We start from the raw sequence: 8,219 nt of genomic DNA on the forward strand, positions 1-8,219 counted from the left end.
CTGACTTAGATAGAGGCTTTTTGTTCAATACTAAAAGTTCGTTTCTTTTTAAGCCTGAAAAACCTCTTTAGTCCGCCATCTTAATTAAGTGTTTTTGATCACTGCGACTCGCAGATTGCTTATCCTTTTTTTTTTTTTTATAGAATACTTCATACAATAAAAGACAGAGAATGTGCTTGTTAGTACAATAAACATATAATTTTACTTTAATTTGATATGTTTTAAAGGTTACTTCTAGGGATTCTGATTTTCAACTTGAATAGCACTGCATGCACCCCAGAGTTAAACGAGATGACAGATCTCTTGGGTTCGTCAGGTTGCCATTTTTAATTTTGACCTACTGAAAACACAATGGCTTTATCAATCTCTTTGAACCGAATGACCGGATTTTATTAGAGTAGAAGGCAGGTGACGTGCTTATTAGGATAAAGATATATAATTGTATCTTAACGAGATATGTATTAAATGTTATTTGATTTTTACTTCCAACAACCTCCTTCTAAAACACTAGTGTGGTTAGAAGAAGGCAGAAGTCTTGAACAAATATGAACATTTAGGTTACTTTCAACGATTCTAATTTCCAACCTAACAGCACTGTATACACATTCCAGTTAACGGCCAGTTCAGAGATATCTTGGGTTCGTTGGTTATACCTAAAAATGACGAAACGCTTACAGCAACTTCAAGTCTCGGACTTAGAACCTTTCGAACAACATCTTGACCCTTCAATTACTAGACCGCGTATCACCCATGTTAAGTAATTCAGCTATAGCGTGATTTGGGATTTTGTGAAAATTTGGTTTTCAACTAGTAACGTCTTCCAGCTACCTCACATATATTATAATGTTCAGACTTATATTATTTTCTCTAAAAATGTTTATTTTTTCTTATACATTTAAGCTGCGAAGTGTTGTTTGAATAAAGAACATTTAGAAGTTTGATTTTATTAAATAATTATTAACTCACTAACAAGATATTTGAATTCATTAAATTTTCGATTTTTACAAGTTTTTCGAAGCAGCTACTGGCATTGACTGACAGTGTCACCTTAGGAACGATTGTCTACTCTGATTGGTAATATTAATCCAAAGTGTTTATCAGGTTACTCGTGAATAAATAACACTGTTCCGCGAACTTAAACTTCATAAAAGTTGTTTTGGTTTTACCAACTGGTTTTACATGATTCAGATACGTGGATTTCATTTTTTTTCTATCACTTAAGGATTTTTTACAAATTGAGAAGAAAAAATCTTACTTAGATTAAATCATGATTTCCTTTACCACAATGGACTTTTTGTTTTCATAATTATGTTTGGATTCTCTATCGATTGATGAGACTCACGTCGCGATTGGACTAGCGAATATGTAGCCAGTAATTATCAATGTTTTAAATGCTTGAAGATATAATATGAGTCGATTTTAATGAAAACACTATGTAACAAAATTTTTACTTTTTCTTGTTCCAGGACAGAAAGTGTTATTTCCCAAATGCTTATGCCTAAAGTAAATGGAAAAAAGACCTATTTTTCTCTTCAAACTTTGCTTTTGTGACCTGGGAGCGTATAACGAAAACATGATGAGAGACTGTATTTGGGGGCTGATTCGTGAAAGTGATTTACATTACAGTCGGAAACCTTGAAAAACTACTCACTTCTAAACATTTTTGTATAAAGTTAGTACAAATACATGTAAATATTGATTCATATGTTGTTTTATTCAGATCTTATGCAAATGAAAATGTGCAAATTTGCCCGTTTTTAAATAAAAGATAGGTTAATTTCTAAATTTTATTATCCAGGTCACAAAAACAAAGTTGAAAGGAAATAATGGCCATTTTCTGTACTTTTACAGTATAAGCAATTAAGAAATAACACATACTATTCAGGAACAAAATTTGTGTCACATAGTGTTATTATTCACTTATATAAAAGTGCATATAACATTGTAAAACATCTGTACGTGACGGAGAAAAATGGATATTATTTTTTTGCGGATGCACTTTGTTTAGAATATGTTTTAAAAAGAAAACGTTGACCGAATTATTATTATTATCCGTTTAAACAAGTCTAAAACACTTCAGTGTTACTTTTGAAAAAAATTTCTCCCATCTTTAGCGGGACAGAGATAAATATATCACTTATAATGCTAACAAAGTATGAGCATAGTGAAAGGATCCTGCATGGACACGTGGTTAGGGCACTCGACTCTTAATCTGAGGGTCGCGGTTCAAACCACCGTCACACCAAACATGCTCGACCTTTAATCCATAGGGACGTTATTATGAGGCAGCCAATCTCATTGCTTTTTGGTAAAAGGGTAGTCCAAGTTGGTAGTATGAAATAATGATTAGGTACTTTCCTTCTAGTCTTACACTGATCAACTCTCTCGTGTAACTTTGTGCGAAATACAAAACAAATAAACAAAAGACAAAACAAAGTAGACCCGGCATGGCCAGGTGGGTTAAAGCGTTCGACTCGTTATCTGAGGGTGGCGGGTTCTAACTCCCTTCGCACCAAACATGCTCGCTTTTTCAGCCGTGGGGGCGTTATAATGTGCGGTCAATCCCCCTACTTGTTGTTAGAAGAGTAGCCCAAGAACTGGTGGTGGGTGGTGATGACTAGCTGCCTTCCCTCTAGTTTTACACTCCTAAATCAGGGACAGCTAGCGCAAATAGCTCTCGTGTAGCTTTACGCGAAATTCAAAACAAAGTATTTAAATATTGGCTTAAACCACGTATCTTTTTTCTTGGATGTTTTGAAAAAAAATGTTAAGATTGATCAAAATATCGTTTTATTTCTAAAGACCAAACTCAGTGCAGGTAGATGAATGATGGACCTTTTCTAAAACATGAATCCCCTAGTGGGTCGACGGTACCCGCGATTCTATTCCTTGCCATACAAAACGCGCAAGTAGCCCGTTGTGTATCATTGAGCTAAAATCAAAATAAACAAACAAACAGTTTAGAACATGACAACTTGCATGATAAACTATCTGTGATTGTAAGACTCAAGATCATATAAGTTTGATGTGAATGATAAATGTTCGCAGAATTTATTTGGTTAATTAATCTTAATTGTTTATTTGTAAAGCTGAAGACAGACGACTTAGCATATTGCCAAAAAAAGCTAACTGAAATTAAATATGAAGCAAAAAGATATATTTAAAGCTGCTTTTATTGTGTTACTTACGTCAACTCAATTTATTTTCTATCTTATACCAGGAAATGATTACCGCAGATTATATCGTTTTTATTAATATATCAGTGTCCAAACGTTTCCGTTTAATATCTAGGTTTTAAAATGTTCACTTGGAGACATATGTATAAATGAAAATCAGTTAATATAAAAAAAAAAAACCACCAAAAAACAAATGAGTAGATATGTTTTTGTTAAAATATATAGCTCTAATCATGATAGCATGTTTATTCCTCTTTACATACTAGAGACATCTAGTGACAACAAATACTACTTTATTGTAGTTATTTGAACTACTGGAAAGACAACATCAGTAGAAACGGTTGGTAAAATGCATAAATATATACATGTGTGTATTTTATTTTTAAACATTTTTTCTTCTTGAGAGTATACTTTAATACCTTTAAGTTATTTAGTTGATGACAAAACTCTTCAGAAGCCATTACTGTGTTGTTTTAAAATCTGTAGGGCAGACGTGTTGTTAAATGTTTGAAAGATTCGGGGTTTGGGCCTATTTTTGCAGGAACTTTGGGTGTTTCAGTATTTTATCAATCACGGTTTTCCATTCTGACTTTTCAAAGTACCAACTGCTGCTACGGGACAAGGATTCCAATTGTCAGTGCCTGGAATCCCTTTCCTCTATTATCCCAGTGGCACAGTGGTATGCCTGCGGACTTACACACTATAAACCGGGTTTTGATACGCGTGGTGGGCAGAGCACAGGTAGCCCATACTTTGTGCTTAATTCAAAACAAACAAACCTCTCCTCTGAAGAAAAATAAGATAATATTTCTTGTTGTGAGAAGCTTGGTGACGAAAGTTTCAGTTTTATACAAGTTATTTATTAGTTTATATTAATGTAAATTGCTATTTAAGATTCTTTAAATAAACATTCCATCAGTTATACAAAAATCAAAATCACTCGAGTTTTATTATTGTTTAATTTTGAAGTTATTACAAAACACATGTTAGAATGTCCAGAATTATACATATTATTTTCTCCAAAAATTTTGAGGTTGCGATAAATGCTTAAAAAAACCGTTGAACATAGTTTTATTTTTAATTTGAATATATTTTGTCTACAGATGAAATCAAAGTGAATGAAAACTGATAGTATAATGGCTCATAATAAGGGAAAATAAAACAGCTTATTACGTTATATAAGCGTTAACAGTTTATCCCTGTAAGCTGCCATGTTTTAAACTGTTTTAGTACAGGGCCATTGTGCACAGCAAGGAATCCAATCCTAGATTTCGGTGTTGTAAATCAGTTAATTTACCAGGTAAATTATGCTTTAGAAAAAGAGTCATCATCCATCTAACTGCTTTACAAAACCTTATATAACTTTCACTTTATTGATTCCAGCCTGATTCTGTGAATTTCCATGTTTTCTTTGTCTTTTTTAATACAGTGTAATAAAACAGATATTGTTAACATTAAAAACAATAGAATACTAATTTGATATAAATTTGTTTTATGTTTGTTTTCATATATTTTGTTCAGTTGTTAATTGAATTTATACTTTTACTAAAGTTATAACATTTTATTTAAAATTATGTAGCCAGTGAAAGGAATTTGCAGTTTCAGAATATGTTCAACAGATGGGGCTAAATCTGTAGCTTTTGGACTGTTAACTAGTTTTAGATACAGCTTATTTATAATTAACTAGAATGAAAAACCACACAAATATCTATAGATATAGTGAAATTAAATAATTACATTCAAATGAAGTCAAATAAGTAAACAAAATCATGTGGAAGGACTGCGTTTAAAACAGCAAATCCCAATCTCTGATTAATTATGTTATAACCATAAATTTTAAGTCATAAACAAACGCATTAAAACTAACAAAATAGCTACATATTTAAATAAATAAATATATATATATATATGATTGAGTGAAGGTTTCCTGGCGTTATACAGCAAATAATAAACAGAAAAATCAGTTTCGAAAAAAATGTTTTAATATATTTTCAAGCATGTTACTTGTAATCTAATAAGTTAAATAGTAACATAATGTCACTGTACCACGCTGCCACCGAATGAAGGATTTATTTCTCTTTGAAATATAAGACTTTCATTTCTTTACATGTAAAATAAAGCAAAAATTACTTTTTCGTATTCATTAAATATAATCTGAAGTTTTCTTATGTATAAATAATGTTGCGTGTGCGCTGTTCCCAAAATAAATCAAATTGAGAATAAACTTGAGTAATAGTACATTTTAAATACAATTTTAATAAGTACAAAAATTTTGCTATGTACCTAAATTAATATTTTTATGATTTCAACAAGTAAATTCTTATATTTAGAAACGTAGTATAATTTATTCCGAAATGGGAACAAAACTACAAAATATACTTCAATACAGTTTTTTCTGTGCAAGTTGAACAAACACAACAACAACAATAATATATGTATATACGGGCCCGGCATGGCCTAGAGCGTTAAGGCGTGCGCTTCGTAATCTGAGGGTCGCGGGTTCGCGCCCGAATCGCGCCAAACATGCTAGTCCTCCCAGCCGTGGGGGCGTTATAATGTTACGGTCAATCCCACTATTCGTTGGTAAAAGAGTAGTCCAACAGTTGGCGGTGGGTGGTGATGACTAGCTGCCTTCTCTCTAGTCTTGCACTGCTAAATTAGGGACGGCTAGCACAGATAGCCCTCGAGTAGCTTTGTGCGAAATTCAAATTCAAAAACAAACATATATACTTTATAAAGCCTTTCATAAACATGAGATCAAACTTGTTACTTTGATTATCAACAGTAACACAAGCTTTAAAACATAGTTTAGAAATCAAAGGTATTTTTGCCAGATTGCATAGTAGAAGCTAGCTTAACTTAAAGTAAGCGTAAAGTTCAAAGAGAATATTTATGAATTTTCATGAAAATTTTGTCTCAAGACTGTTTATAAACAGAAAATATCGATGTAAAGACTATCTGATAAAAATTTAAGCAACTGTTGTGATTAAATATACAAGTTTCACAAACTTTTGTGAATAAAAAAATATGATTTGTTAATACTAGCATGCGTTACTTAAGTTTATAGTGAAGCAACATGAGAAAACAGAAAGTTAATTTTAATTGTTCAAGAGAAAATCATCACGTATGTTAAAAATCAATAGGTATTGACACACCGAATTGCTAAAAGAATCAGAGTTTGTTTGTTTGTTTTTCGCGCACAGCTACATGAAGGATATCTGCACTAGCCGTTCCTAATTTAGCAGGGTAAAACTAGAGGGAAGGCAAATAGTCATCACCACCTTCCGCCAATTCTTGGTCTACTCTTTTACCAACGAATAGTTGGATTGATCGCACATAATAACGACCTCATGGCTGGAAGGGCGAGCATGTTTGATGTGGTGAAGAATCGAACCAGCGACCTTCAAATTATGAGTCGTGCGCTCTAATCACCTGCTCATATCGAGCCAAAAATGCATATTTGTGTTTTTTTCACAGCAAAGCCACATAGAGCTATCTGCTGTGTTTGTTCACTGAGAGAAATCTAACCCCTTGTTTTAGCGTTGTAAATCTCTAGACTTACCGCTATACTAACTGGGAGCGGGCTAAAAGAATCAGAGCTTTTAAAATTTCGTTCATCAGAAAAACATGAAATAATATCAAACTTAAAAAATGTGTGTGTGTTTCCTTAGAGCAAAGCCACATCTGCTGAGTCCACAGAGGGGAATCGAAGGTCTCGAAGAACAAAGAAATCACATTCATCTTGGGCGTATATGAATACAAGGTACTTGTTACAATTACAGAAAAACGTTTATTCAGAAATTTTTATTGGAGACCACTGATCATTATAACCTATGAACCAGAAATGAACATCATGAATAATTACATTATAGTACCTTCTCCTTCAAAGTTAACGAATAATTCATCTTTCTACTCCTGGATTTTAATTAAAACAGTAACGGCCATATTATTTTACAATTTACAAAATAACACTATTTATTAGAAAGGTCATTACATTATATTTAATCGGTGTTTAAAATTCTAATTACTTTAGTTTTTACTATTTGTTCTAGTAGTGAAAATTCAGTTTTGATGTTTCGTAAAGTAAATCTAATAGAAGAATGTTTGACTTCTGCTGTCATGCTTCTTTGATTACAAAGACAAACGACATACACTTTCATAAAATGTATTTCATTATACAAATGGTTGCATTAAAATTAGATTGTTCCTATTACAATAAGCTCTTATATTAATACGATAATTAAACTGATCTTCTAGGGACTTCAGTGTGTTCAACGTGTACTAATATCAAGAAGTTTTACTGCATGATTTTCGCCAGAAACATCGTTAACTATTAAAACAATTCTGCATCGAGCATACTTCAACTGTGCTTAAAATTTTCTGGCTATGTAGCCCCTCAGATAATACGATATGCTATCGAAGTAAGGGGTACAGTTTGTGTCTTGTGGAAATATAAATATGTATATACGACAAGACTGTTAGATTTTTCTTTTATTAATATATATAGTTCTTGCCTCTTATTCTACTTTATTTAGATCTCTTTATTTTTATTACTGGTGTAGCATCACTTATTAATTATGAAAGATTCTTTTTACATTCAACCTCTTACCGTTTGTAAATAATTGACCAGTGTGCAACGTAAATCTTCCCTCCAAATACAAGGTGCATATTCAACGGAGTTTCTGTTCAATGTAAGTATTTCTGGAGTCTTAAGTAGCCACTGATCACGAAGGACTGAATTTTCAAGAAAAGAAAACAAATAAACTTTATCCTTTCATCTCTTGTAACTGCTTTTAAAACCAGGCACAACGCACGTATAAACCATAACATAAATTTTAAGGACACAAATATTTAAGTAAAAGTAGAACAAAATAAAATTTAATTAAGCCTACACCAAACTAATAAACTTTTTACTAAGTTTACTTTCTGTAACAATAGCAGTGGGTAACCATATGAACGACACTAGTGTAGCAGAACGACATCAGGTGACTTTCCTATTTCTGACTGTTCATTCGCCCTTCTCCCCTTCCCAGTGGATCAGCA

This window comes from Tachypleus tridentatus, chromosome 10 (assembly GCF_004210375.1).
Source record: "Tachypleus tridentatus isolate NWPU-2018 chromosome 10, ASM421037v1, whole genome shotgun sequence".
NCBI classification, from domain to species: Eukaryota; Metazoa; Arthropoda; class Merostomata; order Xiphosura; family Limulidae; genus Tachypleus; species Tachypleus tridentatus.